Here is a 21,820-nt window from a genome sequence, read left to right as displayed (position 1 = left end):
TACATCCATTATTGACTTATCTTGCATTAGTTAAGTTGATCCCATTGAGCCAGTAATTATGCAAATAATTTTAATGTCCTTAGGTACATCCAATATTGGCCACCAAACCATTTACATATTTACAATATCTCATGCTTAATAATTATTCTTAAGAAAATCTCTTAAATTAATTGCATCTTATGCAACTATTTAAAATTTCTTAAAATAATTGCCCTAATGGAGGGCCCATGTTATAATTACTTTAATTATAGCATTTCCAACTTAATCATTTGTTTGGAAGATTTTATAGTCATCCTAATTACTATTAAGGTCTCACTTTGCACATTATCCATTTAGCATGCATATATCATATAATTGCATACATTCCCATACATCTCATGCATTCATGGATAAGCAGTAAATATGATATGATCATGGACTTTCTAAGGGATTCAATTCTGAGCCACTAAGAATTGAATCAGGGCATTCCTAGGTGCATTTCATTCATTCATTTTACAAGAGTTACTGAAGGAGTACATAATCAACACTTGATATTGAATTCCTCCCACTGGTCCCACCAATGCTCTTGACCTCCTTGAACTTCTTGCAATCCAATATTATATAGTAATCCTTGGCATACCAAGGTGAATTTACAAGAACTTAAATAAATGAAATTACAATCCAAAAATTATTACAACCTTAATAATACATGCCCAAAATAAATTAAAATAAATTAATTAATTTACAATCCCAAAGAAACATAAAAGAAATAAATCCAATCACATTGGTCTTTTATAGTCCATGATCATCCATCATGCATATCACTATATAACAATTAAATAAAACATACGTACTTAAATTAAATTGAATATCTCATATTCAACTTAAAAATCCAGATTTGAATATGATTCAAATAAATTTAAATATTCAGATTTGAATCTCATTCAAACAAATTTAAAAATTCATATTTGAATCACATTCAAACAACCTTAAAAATTCATATTTGAATTACATTCAAACAATTTTTAAAAAATCATATTTGAATCACATTCAAACAATTTTTAAAAATTTAGATCTGAATATTATTCAAACAACTTTAAAAAATCAGATTTAAATATGATTCAAACAACTTGAAAAATTCATATTTAAATCACATTTAAACAATTTTTAAAATTCTGATTTGAATCAAAATTTAATTGTATGATTGAAATTCTAATTAAACAATTTAATTAGACATAGGATGAGCTTTTAAATCATACAACAATTGCAAATTAAAAAGCCAAACCTTGAGCCACCCATGAAGCCACAAACCTTGCGCACCATGAAGGTGTTCTCTTGCATGCCGCCACACATCCATTGCAACCAGCAATGGATAACTCATCTCATGATCAAAACACATAATTAAATCATATAATCAAAAATCTAAATGGAAAATAAAGTGGCTCTGATATCAATTGAAGGAACGAAAGCGTAAAAAATAAAGTTTATACCATTGAATTCAAAAATTTTCACCTAGGGTCACATGCATCATGCAAGATTTATTTTTATCTATTTGATTTCAATGATAAACAACATATTAAAACTCTTTTAATATGTTTTTGGATCTGTATTTGCCATTTAAGATTTTAAAATTAATCAAATTAATTTTAGAACCCTAGATTAAATCAAGAACAAACACACTAACCTCTTGATACACTGCAGTGTATTTGCGCCTTTGAGATGCATCTTCAGGATACCAGATGTTGTCCCTCTAGCTTGTCCACACCAAGAACACCTATGGCAGCCCTTGAACAGCTGCTAAAGCTTTTTCTATTATTTAGAAAATCAAGTTCTGCCTTTTAAGAGATTAAAGATGTAAACAGGATACTAGAAATAATTTCTAGTATTTTTAATTCAAGAGATTGTTTATTAATCTCTTGGAAAGATGAGAGAAGAAGATGAAGAAGAGAGAAACCTTCTCGGGTGGTGGCACCAAAGAAAGAGGCTGCTGGTTGTGTTATTTTTAATTCATAACAACACTTATATAGCTAGGTCAACACATTAAACCCTTGCCACATGTCACCCTCTGATTGGTTCTAGGTTTAATTGACCCAATCACATTGTGCCAAGTGTCAAACCTATATTTAATCTTAATTTTAATCATCTTACATGATTAAAAGACATTTGGCATGCTTATGTGTAATGCCATGTGTCACCATCTCAAAGTGCCACATGTCACCCTGTGAAAAGACCAAAATGCCCCTATGTCTTAATTTTGAGTTCTCAATCCAAAATAGTTATTTCTCTTTTTCTAATCAATTATATCAAATATAAATTAATTAATTAATCTTTATTAATTAATTTCTCATTAATTAAATTCATATTTAAACACTTTAAATATAAATTTAACTTATACTGTATATCCAATAATCTAGATTTGGTTTCAAGTCATGCTAGGGACTTTGCAATCTAATTGCAATGAGACATGATATCAACTCTTAATATCATCAGAACTCTTTCTTACCATAAATGATTTCTCTAAATCATTTTATGCACCTCATTGACCATGGTTAACACCTAGCATAGCATGCGATGGCTACCCAATTAGTAATAAGGTTTACCTTAAATGAACCTATAATGATATCTTACCATGCACTAGAATCTCTCTGTTATAAAATCCCAACTCAAGCTGGAGTCATGCTTTATGTTAAACCCCATTTGCTAAGAATATTATGTTCTCTTTTAATTCCAGTTCTTGATTAAAAGATTTTCTCATCAAAAACTCTTTTCTGAATAAATCTATCTGTCCTGGCCAGGAACTTGAAACATAAAGAACAATTAAATGAACATAAGGTTTTATCTCTATTTACTTAGAGGAACAGATTCCATCTTGATCAACACCTACCTCCATATATAACTAGTAAGAGCTAACACATGCCCATATACCCATACACAGTACAAGTATGAAAACAGTATCAAACTCAAACCATCTATATACAAGATAACTGTGCTATCTCAGGTCTAAAGATTATATGCACTGATATGATTTATGACAATGCATTGACAAGAGTAAACTCCATGTGCTTGTCATAAGTGTCACTGGTTCGGCCTACTTATCATTTATAAGTGCCTATCATGTTTGTCATATGGCATGAGACTCACCATTCCATCTTATTTATATCTCATAAAAATATTTTGGGAACAAACATGAATACAATCTTTATGGATAAGTCATGTCCTTATTATGAAGTATCCATGATTGTGAACCTATTTATGATACTTTGTACTAGAAATACTGTCACTCATATTCTTAACAACTTAAGAATAGAATTTCTAACAAAATATCAATGGACCTTTTCTATTACACATAAATATATTATGTAAACGGAAAAGTTGAAATGCCTTAATTAATAAAACATGTACAAGATACATACTAAATGATATGCTCTAGGGCATACTACTAACAATTAATTAGTTAATTTATATTTGATATAAATTGATTAGAAGAGGAAAAATAATGATTTTGGGTTGAGAACTCAAAATTACAACACAAGGGTAATTTGGTCATTTCACATGGTGACATGTGGCACCATGAGATGGTGACACATGGTATCATATAAACTTGCCATTTGTCTTCCTATCATGTAAGATGATCAAAGTCAAGATTAAGTTTAGCTTTGACACTTGGCTTAATGAGATTAAGTCAATTAAAAATAAGATGAAATGTGGTAGTGACATGTGGCAAAGGGTTTAAGTGATTATTTGACCTAATTATAAAAGGGAAAGAAAGAAGAATTAAAAATATAACTCTCACTATTCTAAGGGTGGTGGCAGCCACTATTCCCTCTCCCTCTTCTTGTTTTCTTCATCAATTCAAAGAGAATCATTCATTCCCTTTGAATTAAAATTGCTAGGAATTGTTTCTAGTGTCCTATACACACATATAACCTCTCTAAAAGTAAAACCCCTAATTATAATTGGTTGGAAAGGCTTGAGAAGCAAAATTGGGGGCTGCCATTGGTGATCTTGGTGTGGACAAGCTAAAGGGACAACACTTGGGGTCCTAGGAGCTTCATAAAGGTGTTAATTGCATCCATAATGCATCAAAGAGGTTAGTGCCCAAATTCCTCTTTCAAATTAGGGTTTAATTGAATTAATTTGTTAATTCACAACCTTAAATGGCAAATGAAGATCCTAATACATATTAAAAGTGTTTTAATATACAATTGAGCATTAAAATTAATTAGGCACATAAGAGATGTGGCATGATGCATGAAACCCTAGAAGAAAAATTTTGAAATTCAATGCTCTAATGCACTAATTACCATGCTTTCGCTCCTTCACAATTTGTTTCAATTTCTACAGTTTCTCACTTAATTCATGATCCTAACATAGAATATAAAGAGGGAGAGAAAGGAATTGGCACTAACCTTCAAGTGAGCCAATCCTAAGCTTACTAAACTTCCCTTTTCTTACTTCTTTTTGCTGCCTTAAGCTTGCTCCAAGTGCAAGGTTAAATTTTTGTGAAGGTAAGAAGGGCTTTTATGGTGAAATTAAGTGGGAGATGAAGCTTGGTTGAAAGAAAATGGAGGAGGCTTCTTAGAGTGAGGTTCGACCAAGCATGAGGTAGAAGAAGATGAAGTGATTTTTTTTTATTTTAATTAATCCCTTTTTGGCTTTTATACTTAAGCTTGTCTAAATGTGATTGATGGAAAAAATTTTAATTGCATCATCATGACTCATACTTATGTCATAATTAGGGCTAAGCACTATTCGGTTCAAACCGAATTAACCAAACCGAATTGTCCTATTTCGGTATTTCGGTTCGGTTTTAGGAGTGGTTCAATTCGGTTCGGTTTTATTTTTTAAAAAATTTCGGTTATTTCAGTTCGATTTGGTTTTATTAACCAAAAAGTTCTGTTGAACCAAACCAAACTGAAATTTATTAGAACACATCGTTTTGGCCTTGAGATTTAGGGTTAAGTAAATATCTCTTGTTAACTTCTTCAGTCCCTTCGCTCACTGCGCGATTCCTGATTCTCCATAGCAGCCAGTCATTCGATTCTCACTCAGTCGTCTCGTCGTCAGTCTTTACACTCCTCACTCATTCCTCTCCTCTCTTCTCTCTCAACTCATTCTTCTTGGCAGCAATTCTATTCTATCTAAAATTCAACATAAAAATCTTCTAAAATCACCAAAAACAAAACAACAGAGCTCACCACTTCGATGATTAGGGTCAGAAACGTAGTCAAGTTTTTCCATCTCGTAGTCGTCGAGTAGCGCCATGTTCCTCTCTGGCTTTTCACTTAGTGACAAAATATTGGACTCTTCTTCTTCTTCTTCTTCTTCTTCCTCCTCCTTCTCTTCTAAGTAATAGTCGTCATCGAATTCTGGTTCGTTAATCCAAAGCTGCTGCTGCTGCTGCTTCTTTGACATGGAGAAAATAAGGTTCTTATCCCTTGTACTATTACTGATCTTGGCTTGAAATCGAAATTGATTACTTCTTGTGAACAGGTCTCTAGAATAGGAATAGCAAAAGGGTGAAATTGTGTGATATTGCAAGGGAGAGAGGTATAAAGCTAGCTCCATCATAGAAGCTTGCTTCTTCAGTGTTGTTGCCAATGGCTTCATTCCCATTCCTTTCTGTCATCTTTCAAATATACTCGCTTAGTGGCACAGTTCTTGCAACTTGAGGCTGTCGTCGCTGTCTTGGAGTGCTTGGTCTCTCGCTCTCATTCTCCAGTCCACGGTAGGTTTAACTCTCCTTAGTTCTTTTCTTACTTTCAATCTCAAATACAATTGAGTAGTTTGAATGTTTGATTGATACACGATATTATAAATTTATATCTACTGCATGTTTAATTAAATGCTTGATTTATACTAAAATTTCTCTATGATTATATATCTTCCTTCCATCCCTCTGTATGTGAATGACAAAGAAAATTCTTGCTTTATTTGGAATATCACTTGTGAAATTTAAGGGCATAATGATGAATGTGAAAATATTCATATTATACGCATAGCATTAGCACTAAGGGAGCAAACACTTCAGATAATTGCCAAGCATTTAGTTAAGCATAACAATATTGTGTCGTTTATTATCATTGGAAAAGAAATAAACATTGAGGCACATTTTCATGAATTTGTACCTCAGGTTCTGTAAGCCCCACCAGAGACAATAGAAATACTTCTCTAGAAATTCATAGGAGATAACATTCTGTGTCACAGCATTTGCAAATATCCCATAATAAAAAACAGTACTATTTTCTGGATCGGCTACTAAAGACTTGAGTGCTGTTTTGCCACAGTTTGCATTCATCTTTGGTCAAACTACTACAATGCAAGAAAGGAAGTTTGCACTTTAAAGGACTAAATTCATGTGTGCAAACAGATTTCCAGCATGTTGCATGAAGCTCAATTGACAACAAATACCACGACGCCCCTAAGACCTACAAGATCAGAAGGCAGTGCATAACTGCTTTAAAATGATTGATAGTACAAACAATATTTAGATAGAGCAGCATGTAAACCAAAAGCACATTCATATAGAAGTGGTTAAATAGAAATAAGTCATATAAAATTCCAATATTGAATTATGATCCTACTTCAGCATTTTTGCATGAAGTGGGTGCTGCTCTTAGGAATTGAACCTATACCCTTGTGGTTGCAAGTCCAAGATTTTTACCATTGCAACATGCAATGGCCCCGTGTATTGATAAATAATGTTATGCAAAATTTGAGTAGAAATACATACATGACTAGCCAACATGTATGGTAGGAGATTGTAAGTAGCCCCAGCCTAAGCAGTTTTTGTAACTACTCCAGTGGCTTTGATGATCTGAGAACTCAAAGGAAAAATCAGATATAAACTTGGAACATATTGGAGCAGAACAATCAGTACAAGGGCACTATTGGTATGATCAGAATGAGAGCTTCTAATTATTGGAATGATGAACCATATTACAATTTGCCAAAAAGAACAATCTGAAGAAATGAAATAACTCCACAGGCAAGTAAAGAATGCATGCAAGCCAAAACTCATGCCACTTCTATGTTTAATCTAAGGAGTAGGAATGCTGAAATTCAATTAATTATTTGTCTTTGATTAGATTAATGAGCTGATAAATATATATATATATATATATATATATATATATATATATATATATATATATATATATAAGTAGATGTATTATGTTTAAGTTTCATTCCTTCATAAAACATATTAAATGACATGTAATTGTATATTATATGTAATTATATATTTTGATTTCATATGCAGGTTAATTTTTAAATTTCAAAGATGGCACAATAAGAAACAACAAATGATCTTCTTGTGGAACCTTCTCATCCACCTCCAGTTGCTTCAAGTCAAACCGAAGTCGACGAAGCAACTTCTAAAATGAAGAGGAAGGGCATGAAGCCAAGATCAGCTGTTTGGAATCACTTTTCAAAGTTTGTTGATGGTAGTGGCATACAAAAAGGCAAGTGCAATTACTGCTATAAAGAATTTTTTTGTGACCCCAAAAACAATGGAACTACTGCACTTAAAAATCACATTTTTGCATGCATAAAGAACCCACATGGTATGACTACTAGGCAATCACAATTATATTTACAACCATCTTCTAGTATACAAAAAGGAGGGGGAAGTCATTGTGGTACACTAAATACTTGGAATTTTAATCAAGAGAGGTCAAGGCGGAACCTAGCTAAAATGATAATTGTTGATGAGCTTCCATTTATGTTTGTGGAAGGGGAAGGGTTTAAGGAATTTATGGAAGTTACACAACCTAGGTTTCGAATTCCATCCCATTGGACAGTTTCAAGGGATTGTTATGACTTGTACATGGAAGAGAGAAAAAAATTGAAGAATTACTTTCAAAATTCTAATCAAAGGGTTTGCATTACCACAGATACATGGACTTCATTGCAAAGAATCAATTATATGTGTATCACTGTACATTATGTTGATGATAATTGGAAATTGCATAAAAAAATTCTTAATTTTTGTCCAATTACTAGTCACAAGGGTGATGATATTGGTATGGCAGTTAAGAGTTGTTTGCTAAATTGGGGAATTAAGAGAGTGTTTACAGTAACTGTTGATAATGCAAGTTCAAATGATGTTGCTATTGCCTATTTGAAAAAGAAAATAGTTGGTTGGGGGTTTAGCATTTTAAATTGCAAGTACCTTCACATGAGATGCATTGCACACATAATTAACTTGGTTGTTATTGATGGATTGAAGGAAACTAATGTTTCAGTGAAAAGGGTTAGGGAAGCAGTGAGTTATATTAGGCAATCTCCTGCTAGGTTGCAAAAGTTTAAATCATGTTGTGAGATGGAGGGGATTGAAAGTAAAAGTTCTTTATGCTTAGACGTGTGCACTAGGTGGAATTCTACTTATTTGATGTTAAATGTTGCACAAAAGTTTGAAAATGAATTTGATAGATATGCTACTATAGATCCATGCTTTAAATTTGATCTTCAGTCAAGTGATGGTTTGTCAGATAGTTTGGATTGGGAAAATGTTAGGAGACTTATAGATTTTTTGGGCCACTTTTATGATCTTACCTTGAGAATATCAGGATCTCGATATGTCACTTCTAATATATTTTTTAATGAGATCAGTTCAGTTGATTGTTTATTGCAAGAGTGGCAAGGGAGTAATGACATAGAATTGGCATGTATGGGTGATAGGATGAAGGTAAAATTTGATAAATATTGGGGGGATCCTGATAAGATGAATAAAATAGTTTATATTGCAGTGGTGGTTGATCCTCGATATAAGTTGGAATTTATGGAATTTGCTCTTTCAACTGTGTATGGGAAAGAAAAGGGTATGGAATTGGCAAAGAAAATTAAATTGACTGTATATGAGTTGTTTGATGAATACAAGAAAACATATCAAGCTGAACATGAACGTGGTAGCAATGTAGCTGGGAATACAAGTGAAAACAATGAAAGTGAAGGAGCAAAAAAGAAATCACGGTTGAATTTGGGGGATCAATTCTTGAAACATAAAATGGAGACTGGAGAAGCTAATCGCAAGTCTGACTTAGATTGCTATTTGAATGAGGGCATTAAAGTGGTGGATGAAAAAGAAGAATTTGATATATTAAAGTGGTGGCAACTTAATTCCGGTAGGTTTCCCATCCTTTCAATTATGGTAAGAGATATATTGGCAATGCCTATATCTACAGTTGCTTCGGAATCAGCCTTTAGTACTGGAGGTAGAGTACTTGATCCTTTTAGAAGTTCTTTAACTCCTAAAATTGTTGAAGCATTAATATGTGCACAAGATTGGTTGCGGAAGTCCCATTGTTGCAAATCCATTGAAGAGCAAATTGCTGACCTTGAAAGGCTTGAAGAGGGTATGTGTTTCGATTAATTTGCTTTTATTTGTTTCTAATTTATTTGCTAAATTATATTTATTTATTTTTCAGCATTTTCACTTTGTGAAATAAGTAGCATCAATGATAACACTGTGAACCTGGATAGTTGATATTACAGGTAAATATGGCTATAATTGTTTAGTTTGTTTATTTTTTTAAATTTTTTTTACCAATTCTAATCCTTTTCATGTTTGCATATCCATCAATTGGTATTTGAAGCATTCAGGCTTGCTAGTTGGAGACAAAGTGATGGAACTATTGTAATATTTTAATTTGTAATTATATGATTTTTTATGTTGGACACTTGTTTATTTGCTTTCATGTTTGATGTATTTTATGGAGTTTGTTTAATGTGGACTGTATAAGAACTTTTATTTTATTGTTTTGGATGGCTTTCATTTTATGTATTTAGATTGTCAAGGACTTATCCATTTGCTTTATGATGATTTTTTTTAATTATTTTATTTTTATAGAGATTTTGAGTACTATATGTTTAATTTTATTGATTAATGTGAAATCAGGTCTAAGTAGGGTAAAAATCAAATCAAAAAAGCAAAAATCAAGTTCAAGTAAGGTGAAATCGGGTCCAAAACATAAGCCCATTTAGAGCCCAAACCGATTGAACCGAACCGAACAGAACCAAAATTTTTCGGTTCAGTTCGGTTTATTATATATTTTGGTTCGGTTCGGTTCATAATATTATGTAATTCAGTTTATTCGGTTTTTTTGGTTCGGTTCGGTTCGGTTTGAATGCTCAGCCCTAGTCATAATTGAATTTTAATTTCATTTGTTTTATTTTTCTTTCTTCTCTCTTTTACTTATTTTTAATTAAATTTTTTAGCAATATTTATTCATATTTTAGGACATAAACCTCACTCACTTAAATAGACAAGTTGGTCAAAAATCATCTCTGAAGATGAAATGACCAAAATGCCCTTCGTTTTGCTTACCGAGTTAAAATTGTCTGTACCGATTTACAAAATTTTTTTCATATTTTCTTGGCATTCTATTGCTATCTAAGCCTCAATAATCCTTCACTAGAGTCCCAAAAATTATTTCATAGGGTTTTTCCATGGGTTTGGGGTTGCTAACTGTCTTCACAGCCGCTTCCCGTTGGGATTACCTATCACCGTAGCTTCGGCTCATTTAACCTTATTGCATTTCATCTCTTAAATTTTTTCTTAATTTTGCTGAATAGTATTTGAGTTATTTATGGCTCCTTACTCTAGTTTAAATATAGTTCTAGACATTCTGTCTGTCCAGACAGACGTTGGTCACCGGAACAGTAGAATGTACGGACTATCTAAAGTGAGGGCGTTACAACTCTTTCCCTCTAACAAAAATTTTGTCCTCAAAATTTACCTAATGCAAACAGTTGAGGGAACTGTTACCTCATCATCTCTTCGCTCTCTCAGGTCACCTCTTCAGTGTTGTGGTGTCTCCAAAGCGCCAGTGGAATATGCTTGTTTCTCAATTCCTTCACTTCCCTAGCCAGAATCCTTATTGGTTCCTCTTCATATGTCAAATCTAGTTGGATTTGGATCTCTTCCATGGAGATGGCATGTGAAGGGTCTGATATGTACTTTCTCAGCATGGACTCATGAAACACATTATGGATCTTATCCAGCTCTGATGGTAAAGCTAGCCTATAGGCCACTGGACCCACACGTTCAATGACTTCATATGGGCCAATGAACCTAGGGCTTAACTTTCCTTTTCTCTCAAATCTCAATACGTTCTTCCATGGTGATACTTTGAGAACACCTTGTCGCCAACTTCGTATTCTATGTCTTTTCTCCTCAAGTCAGTATAAGACTTCTGTCTGTCTGAGGCAACTTTCAAATTAGCTTTGATTAACTTCACTTTCTCCTCAGTCTGTTTCACCAGGTTTGGTCCTACAAGCTTATCTTCCCCCAGTTCTGTCCAACATATCGGTGTTCTACACCTCCTCTCATATAGTGCCTCATATAGAGCCATTTGTATGCTAGCTTGGTAGCTATTATTGTAGGCAAATTCTACCAGTGGGTGGTATCTGTCCCAACTTTCCTCAAACTCAATGACACAACTCCTTAGCATATCCTCAAGCACCTATCACATATTTCACGTTATTACTATCATTTCAATTTAATGTTTACGATAATTCAATAAGTTTTAAAATTTACCTGAATTACTCGTTCCGACTGTCCATCCATTTGAGGATGAAAAGCCATGCTAAAATGGAGTTGTGTGCTCAAGAATTCTTGCAACTTCTTTCAAAATCTGGATGTGAACCTTGGGTCTCTATCAGATATGATGGAAAGTGGGATTCCATGCAGTCTAACTATCTCACTGATATACAACTCTGCTAGCTTCTCCAGTGAGTAGTCAGTTCTGACTTGCAAAAAATGTGCTGATTTAGTCAATCTATCAACTATCACCCATACTGCATCATGTTTCTTCTGGGTGAGAGGTAGACCACTAACAAAATCCATAGTGACCTGATCCCATTTCCATTCAGGTATGCTTATAGGCTATAACAAACCCTAATGGAACTTGGTATTATGCCTTGACTTGTTGACATGTCAAGCATCTAGTCACATAGTCAGTTATGTCCTTCTTCATACCAGGCCACTAATAATGAGGCTTCAGATCATGGTACATTTTGGTACTTCCTGGGTGCATAGCATAAACACTGTATTGTGCCTTTTTCAGAATGTTTGTCTTTAATTTCCTATCATCTAGTACACAGATTCTTCCTTTGCAATATAAACACCCAATCTCTCTCACCTCATATTCAGTCTCCTTCCCCTCTGTGATTCTGCCCATGATAGCCATAAGCTTCTCATCTATCTTCTGCCCATCTTGTATTTGCTGTAGCAGGTTTGGCTTCGCTTGTAACTCGGCCAAAATAGCTCCATCATGAGCTAAGGACAAACGGGCATTTAAAGATCTTAATGTTGCAATAGACTTTCTACTCAAGGCATCAGTAACTACATTTGCCTTCCCAGGATGATAGTCTATCACACAGTCATAGTCTTTCAAGAACTCAATCCATCGCCTGTCTAAGGTTGAACTCCTTCTAGGTTGACAAGTATTTTAGACTTTTTGTGGTCTGTGTATATGTAGCACTTTTCACCATACAAATAGTGCTTCTGTATCTTTAATGCGAAGATAATTATCACTAAATCCAGATCATGGGTGGGGTAGTTCTTTTCATGTGGCCTTAGCTGTCTGGAAGCATAGGCGACCACTTTCCCTTCTTGTATCAGGACACACCCTAGCCCATTATGAGAAGCATCACTGTAGACCACAAAGTCTTTTCCTAACACTGGCTGTGTTAACCCTGGTGCCTCTGTCAACATAGCCTTCAACCTTTCAAAACTAGCTTGACACTTGTCATTCCAGTCGAAGTTTGCATTTTTATGCAGCAACTTAGTCAATGGAGCAGCTATAAAAGAAAACCCCTTCACAAACCTTCTGTAATATCTAGCTAGCCCCAAGAAACTTCTGACTTCAATTGTATTTCTGGGAGGCTTCCATTCCATCACTGCTTCTATCTTCTTGGGATCCACTCTAATCCCATCAACTAATGCTATGTGTTTAAGAAAAGCAATCTCACTCAGCCAGAATTCACACTTGGATAACATAGCATACAGTTTCTTCTCTCTCAGTATCTGCAGAACGATCCTCAAGTGTTCATCATGTTCTTCTCTGTTCGTAGAATGCACTAGGATGTCGTCAATAAAGACCACTACAAACCGATCTAAGCATGGATGGAAGATATGGTTCATAAGGTCCATGAATGTCGCTGGTGTATTTGTCAAACCAAACAGCATCACTAGAAATTCATAGTACCCATATCGGGTCCTGAATGCAGTCTTAGGCACATCTGTATCCTTTACCCTCAGCTGATGATACCCTGATCTGAGATTAATCTTGAAAAATATGCTTGCTTCCTTCAATTGATCAAACAAATAGTTAATTCTTGGCAATGGGTACTTGTTCTTCATAGTCACTTTATTTAACTGCCAGTAGTCAATGCATAACCTCAAAGTCCCATCCTTCTTCTTCACAAACAGCACCGGAGCTCCCCATGGTGACACACTGGGGCGTATAAACCCCTTATCCAGTAACTCCTGCAACTAGATTTTCAGCTCCTTCAATTAAGTAGGTGCCAACCTATAAGGAGCAATGGAGATTGGTGTTGTATCCGACATTACCTCAATAGCAAATTCTACTTCCCTTTCTGGTGGCAAACCAGGTAATTCCTTAGGAAAGACATTGAGAAAATCACTTACAGTAGGTATGTCACACAGTTCAAGCTTCGCCTGCCTAGTGTCAACTATGTGTGACAAGTAGGCTTCACAGCCTTTTCTCATCAATTTCCTTACAGCAGTGGCTGAGATGACATTAGGCAGAAAATCTGTTCTTTCCCCCATAACTATTATCTCACCATTCTCAGGAGTTTTCAATGTAATTCTCTTCAATCTACAATCCACTATTTCACGAATGCATGGCAACCGATCCATTTCCAAGATCACGTCAAACTCATGGAAGGGCAATTCAATTAGGTCTACTGAGAACTCATACCCCGGAATCCTCAACGGGCAATCTTTACACACTCTATTTACCACTACACTGTGGCTTAGTGGGTTAGTGACTAAAATGTCTTAGTCACTTCCCTCTACTTAAATTCCCCTTTCCATGGGTAACTTAATGCAGATGTATAAATGCATTGATTCTAGATCTACCAATGCATGCACAGGTATGTCATAAAGAGAGAACATACCCCTGATGACATCTAGAGCATCCTGCTCCTCTTGATCCCTCATAGCATATGCCCTAGCTAGTGCCCTTGCCTCTGGCCTTTCAGCTGACTCCGATGCCAGCCCCTGTGAAGTTCAAGCTACCTCAGATTTACTTGGCCTTCTACCTCTTTGAGCTACAAGGGCAGGCCTATCTGCTAGTGCTGGAGCAGCTGTAACAGTCCTCCGTGGGCAATCTCTTATCTGGTGCTCAATAGACCCACACTGAAAGCATCCCCCAGTCACTCACCTCTTATGGTAGTGTGGACATGCTGAAGAGACTGCTAGGGATGGTCCTCTATACACCGTCCTTGGAGAGTTGCCCATTGATGGTGAGGACTGACCTCTCTTAGGTGTGAACTGGGATCTGGGCCTCTAGGACTAGCCCTGACCTTGTGTCTGACTAGAACCCTGAGCCGGGGGACCCTTGAATTTCTTCCTGAGTGCAGAGGATGAACTGGTCTGACCCGAACCTCTCTTCTACTGTCTCTCTCTTCTGCTCTGCTCACTTACTCTGACCTTTTTCACTTTCAGTGCAGCTTTAACTAACTGAGCAAATTCTATTATCCTCAATGCAGTAATGAGTAGCTTGATATTATCATTTAACCCTTCTTCAAATCTTCTGCACCTCTCAGCCTCTATGGGTACTATCTCTGCTCCATATCTGCTCAACCTCACAAATTCCCTTTCATATTCTGATACTGATAGCTGTCTCTGTCTCAAACTAATGAATTCCCTTCTTCTCTCTTCCATATACACATCACTAACATATTTCTTTCTAAACTCTGTGAGAAAAAATTCCCAGGTGATTTGGTCTAGTTGCACCTCCCTGGATACTGTGTCCCACCACTGATAGGCATCATCCTAATGTAGGGACATAGCACCCTCTAAATTCTGCTCTGGGGTGCAATGGAGTTGTCTCAGTACTCTTTTCGTTCTTTCTAACCAATTTTCAGCTGCCATGGGATCATCTTCTTTCTTACCCAGGAAATCCACAGCCCCATACTTTCTGAGTTTCTACAAATAGGACTTCTGTGGTGTTGGTTGTGGTGGCAGAATTGTTGGGATTGCCCCTGTCATTTGTCTGAAAAAGGCTATCATCTGCTCAAACAGCACTTGTTGGGGTTGTGCAAGTCCCTCAGGTATTGGTGGAGTAGGAGCTCCCCCGCCTCCAGCTTCAACCACAGGTGGAGCATGACTCTCCACCTCTTCGTCTGCTGCTCTCTGCGAGGTTGGATCCATATGCTAACCAAAATAATAAAAAACAAATAGATCTGCATTAGTGTCACCTCAACTCTTACAAATGCAATGCATGGTATGTATTCTATCTAATCCTAGAAACGCCTAAATCGTGCTCTGATACCACTAAATGTGACACCCTTTACCCGTCTATAGTATAGTCAAGTAAAGTATGTCACACTTGGTGTCAGAGTGCTTTAACTTATCTTATTACATTCCTAATAATCACATTTAATTCATTTAATTTGGGGTCAACTTCTTAACCAAAGAAACTGACGGAGTTTCCCCTAAATTTATTAATATTTAACGTTTTCTCACCTGTTAAAAGTCTTAATAATATAATTACAAAAATGTAAATGTTTCATCACATTTAATTCCAGTACTTCATTTCAATGTTGCAAACTCACAATTTTCATTCATACATAAATAAATAAATAAATTGATACTCATTCATAAACAAACTACTCAATTTCATTTAATTTACAATAATTACATAGGTTCATAATTTATAATGCAAAATGAATATTACAATACACTAAAAAAAATAACTAACATAGCCCAAGGAGCCGCACCAAAATGCACTGCACTGTGAGGTGACATAATCTGACACTGATGCAGATTAAAAATCTCTACTCCTAGTTTATAGTCTACTGGGCTCTCTGTCCTGATCTCCAGTACCTACACGTGGCAAAAAATAACGCGCTAAGTATAAAGCTTAGTGGTGCCAATATAATATAAAAATAAACTAAATAATTAAATATGCAGAAATTATGCTATTAATTAATGCAGACTGAAATTTTTTATAATTATGTGTGATATCCTAAATTTTGTGATTTTTATGTTTATTATTTAGTTGAAAATTTTAAGACTTATTTTAGTTGCCAAGTAACCTATACCAATTGACTGGACTGGATAAATGTATAAACTGGCACTGGCTACCAAGTACCTCGGACCGTCACACCATCGGTGACAGAGTGTCTCCAGGAGTGCGATAGAACGGCTAACAAGCCATAATAGCAATCAGGCATAAAGCCAAGTATGTCAAAGAATAGCAAAATGGCCAAAGGCCATAATATCACAAAATGGCACTAAATGCCATAAATCACGAAATGACATAAAGCCATAGGCAGTACTGTAATTGGAACTCTATTGGCATGCCAACATATCCAAACCAATCACACTAGGCATACTAGGGCTTATTAACTAAGTTAGGTGTTTAGTTCTTCTCATTGAATGTTTTGGTGGTTACTATTCACATTACTATTCATGCAAAAATATTGGCTTTTTCAATAATAATAGGTATGCAAGTTCTAATTACACTATAATACCACATTTTGGATTTTACATATATTGGCATTGATTGCCAATTTCAATTTAAGGCTCATTAGAAGTTATTTCAAATTTTCAGATTTGGTCACTTATGTTTACTATTCCATTGGACCAATCTACATTAGAAATTTGGCTAAACTTTCTTCATCAAAGTTGTTCCTTAATGTGTCTAATTTAATTTCTTTTTTGAATCACTCCATTTGGAGTTTTGTAGCTCAAGTTATGGTATTTTTACCATAACTGGCCGGATTGGTCCATTCCCAGATTTTCTGGGTAAATTTGGTTCTAGCAGTTTTGATAACCTAATTTTGGTTAGCAATTTGAATTGGTTAGGGTCATAATTTGGGTTTCTATTCTTCATGAAAATTGTTCTACTATGTCTAAGCTTTCCATGGGTTCAAGAATCAGGTCATTTGGACCTCTCTAAACAAAGTTATGGCCATTTGAACAAACACTGTTCATTTGGTCATTTTCCAGGTCCAGATTTTTGGTTACCCGAATTTAGGCAAATTTTAGGTTACTTTAGGTTGGTTTTCTAGGCAGGGTCTCTTCATAAAAAAATGTGGCATTATGCCCCTAGTTTCACCTCCAATTAGCCTTACACCAATTGAAATTACAAAAGTCAACTTATTGCTACCCAAACACACTAGACTCAAGTCTAGAATTTTTGGCACCTAGGGCAGCTTGAACGTTTTATCATTCAATGACACAATTAACTCCAAATTATGGTCAATTCACCTCAAATGGTCACTAATTGACCATTAGAACCGCAATTCACCATCAATTTAGGAAAACCCTAATTTAGTTCAAACCCTAATTCTCAATTTCTCCATCTTACACCACACATGAAGATCAAAGTTCTAATACATATATTCTCATTCATGGCCACCACTACACAATTTAATTCCATTAAAATTGTCACACTTTACCCCTCTGTAAGGCATAATATGATCCCGTAGAATACCTAATGAACTACCGCACTTCACCTACCGATAACTCATTAAGTACCCTACAAGGGATTTTAAAATAATTTTCTTACTTTTTATAAGTGGTGAGCATTTCTAAATAGATATTAAAACATTTAATTAAAGTTGGAAACTAGTTAAAATTTTTGGCCCATTTTATTTTTTCGCAAATTTTATAAAAATTTCGGCAGAGTACCGTCTGTATTTTGAGAAAATAGTTCTTCAAATTCCTGTAAAAAGCACTTCCAATTATTTATTTCAACCACTTCTTCAAATTCACAATCAATCTCAACCAATTTCTCAAGTTTCAAAATTCAACAATCCTCATTTCTCAATTTCCAAAAATTCAGTAATCATTAAGATACTGTCAATCAATTTCATTCATTCATATTTCATTAAAGATAAACAATTTATAAGTACATCATACTAAAAATTTACATTAAAAGAAATTCAAACTAAATTTTATTACAAACTTTATACAAACTTTGTACAAGCTGCTCAAGACCAATTTTACATGTCCATACAATTACGTGCATTACATACATCAAAATAAATATTTACAGTCGGGGTATAAATTATACCCGATAACTTCAAGCAGGTAGGTCCTCAATCCTCAGCAGCTCAGTCTGCTGCTCCTCTAGTCTCTAAATCTACGACAGCAATAACAGCCATCGCTGAGTAATAGGACTCAGTGGTGCACAACATACTAAAATAATCTTTATGCAGAGTTTAAATCATATTTATTCAAAAATTGGATTGAACATGAGAATTTAATACAAAACATGAATTATGAGATTTTAATCCAAACAATTTCATTTCGAAGTATCAAAACACATTTCATAAAACCCACAGTTATATCATGCCATTCGAAACAAATATAATCTCAATAGCCAGAGGCTAAGGAGAAGTCACATCACAAGGCTAGCTAGCTCAAATATATGGATATCCATTCAATTTCTTCTTCTACTGGCACACACCTCAACACTTCAGCCAGAGAAGGAATCAAAATTCGAAACTGATTACCCCCACTAGTCATGCTAGTGAGGTGTTCAAATATATGGTCATGACACTGTGGTTTCAAAACTTATCTTAACAATTTACTAAACATTGCCATTTTAAATATACACAAATAACTTTCAACAATTTAAATCAAAAGCATCATAAATACTTCATCATAGTAATGTCACAATTCAATATCTCAAATTATTCAAAACAATATGCAGAAGATAATTTATAAAAATTATACATTGTGCACAAACCTTAAGCGAGTCGCCTCTTGGCCTTGACTCGATTCCTCGGGTTCTTTTCCACTGAAACATACAGTTTCACAGTGTTTCAGTAATATAACTCATCATTAGTCCAAAAATAAATTTACATTCACTTATACCTAGCTCTAATATGCTAAACTTGACGTTCTTTAAATTTTGTGTTTCGGGGTTACTATTCACTACACTATTCAAGTCAATTTGTTGACTTTCTAAGGCTTAATAGGTATGGGAATTCTAACTTCACCCACATACCACATTTTGGTCACTAAATTTGTTGGTTTTGGTTGTTTACTCAAATTCTAAGTCTTTTAGGCAAACTTGCAAATTTTCAGTTTTGGTGTCTTAAGTTACACTGTTCCATTGGTCATTTTTCTGTTAGAATTTAGCAAAACTTTCTTCATAGAAAATGTTTCCTATTGTCTTAAATTTATTCTCCTTTTTGGATCACTCCAATTGGAGTTTTGTAGCTCAAGTTATAGCAATTTGAACCATGGCTGCCAGATTAGACTTAACCCAGATTTCTGGGTACCAAACTGGTTCTGGCAGTTTTAGGTCACCAATTTTGGGTGGCCAAATGACTTGGTTAATGGCATAATTTGGGTTTGTGTTCTTCATAAAAGTTTTAGGTCTATATCTCAACTATCCACTGGTAAACTTTCAGATAATTTAGACCTGCCTAGCTCAAGTTATGGCCAAATAAATAAACACTGTTCATTTGGTCATTTTTGTTCAGGTAAGACTGAGAAAATCCGGATTTGGTCAATTTGTTCACTAGGTTTTAGTCACTTTTTGGGCATGATTCCTAAATGAAAATTGTGTCATTTTGTGTTTATTTTCATTCCCAATTGGTCTCATACCAATTGGACTTATAAATTTTCAGTTTGGTCCCTCAAAGGGACCTTGGTCCTGCTGCCAGCAGCATGACAGCATTCAATCCGAATTTAAACTCAATTCAAACACTTCCAACACACTTCATTTTGTCACAAATGACCATTTCTCAATTCAAACTAGGTCAAACACATCATTTCACCATTTCTCCAAATTTTGTCTCCCAAACCCTAGGTCTCCAAAACCCTAATTTACATAATTCATTCCACTAATGACATTAAAGTGTAAAATCAACATCTACACACTTAATCTAACTTCTCTAACACTTAAATTCCAAAATTTTCCATCAAATCCACTATCTCCCTAGGCTGGCCGAATTCCTTATGATCCCTTATCTTATCATTTTGTTTCAATTTTCATCAAATTCCAACTTAATACAAGTATTTAATCATTAAAATAGAGAAAAGTTGAAGGGATAAACACTAACCTTGCTTGAAGGGTTTCTAAGCTTTCTTTTCTTCAAGTCTTTCTTCTCCTTTTTACTCTCTAATGCTTCCTCAACATGTAAGGAGAATTTTTAATGTTGGGACTTTGTGAATTTATGGAAGAAAGTAGGGATATTCAAGCTTTCTATCTCTTAAAAATGGTGGAACAAGGTGAGTGAGAAGGAAGAGAGAGAGTGGACGGCTTGAAGAAGGAAGGAAGACCATTTTTTTTTTCTTTATTAATTTGCCTTTTAATTGTTAGCAATTATCCCAAAATTTCAATTTTTAAAAATAAAAATTTATTGCATCATGCTTATGTCACCACATGATGTCATTACCTTTTCAACTTTTCTTTTTCTTTTTTTTTTCATTTATTTTTCTATTAGTTCTTTAATTTAATTCCCAACTCCAAAATTTTCTTTTCTCCAATTTTATTTGACAGTTAGGTCAGGAGTCAGCTCTCGGGGTTAATTGACCAAATTGCCCCTCGTCGGTTCAACCCGGTTTGTAAATAATTCAATATTTCTTCCGGCTCCCTGACCTAATTATTTGACTGACTTAACAATTCTTTTTCGTGATTTTCTCTTTTCCACTGTGTTCGTAATAGTCTTAAGGACCGCGGCTCACATTTTATGGTTCAAAATTTGAGTTTAAATCGACTTCACAGTCCTTCCCGAGAAGGTCACCCATCGCTGTGACTCTCGGCCGTTTAACTTCTTATGTTCTGTTTTTCTTATTTATACTTAACTAATTGACAATTACTAATTATTTGTGTTCAGGGCTTATCCAGTTGTCTTAAGTATGGTTCTAATCCCCTTAATTATCCGGACCAACACCGGTCACCGGAATAGTGAAATATACCAGGCTATACAAATAGGGGTGTTACAAAAATTCATCCAATCCATCTTTAAATCATGGCTGCTAAAAATTTAGGGAAAGTCTAACATGCATAATTTGTTTCAATTTCTACAATTTCTCACTTAATTCATGATCCTAACATAGAACATAAAAGAGAGAGAGAAAGGAATTGGCACTAACCTTCAAGTGAGCCAATCCCAAGCTTGCTAAACTTCCCTTTTCCTACTTCTTTTTGCTGCCTCAAGCTTGCTCAAGGTGCAAGGTTAAATTTTTGTAAAGGCAAGAAAGGGCTTTTATGGTGAAATTAAGTGGGAGATGAAGCTTGGTTGAAAGAAAATGGAGGAGGCTTCTTAGAGTGAGGTTCGGCCAAGCATGAGGTAGAAGAAGATGAAGTGATTTTTTTTTATTTTAATTAATCCCTTTTTGGCTTTTATACTTAAGCTTGTCTAAATGTGATTGGTGGAAAAAATTTTAATTGCATCATCATGACTCATACTTATGTCATAATTGAATTTTAATTTCATTTGTTTTATTTTTCTTTCTTCTCTCTTTTACTTATTTTTAATTAAATTTTTTAGCAATATTTATTCATATTTTAGGACATAAACCTCACTCACTTAAATGGACAAGTTGGTCAAAAATCATCTCTGAAGATGAAATGACCAAAATGCCCTTCATTTTGCTTACTGTGTTAAAATTGTCTGTACC

This window comes from Hevea brasiliensis, chromosome 6, assembly GCF_030052815.1.
Source record: "Hevea brasiliensis isolate MT/VB/25A 57/8 chromosome 6, ASM3005281v1, whole genome shotgun sequence".
Taxonomy (NCBI): domain Eukaryota; kingdom Viridiplantae; phylum Streptophyta; class Magnoliopsida; order Malpighiales; family Euphorbiaceae; genus Hevea; species Hevea brasiliensis.
The sequence above is the reverse complement of the archived record's forward strand: the minus strand, read 5'-3'. Positions refer to the sequence as shown.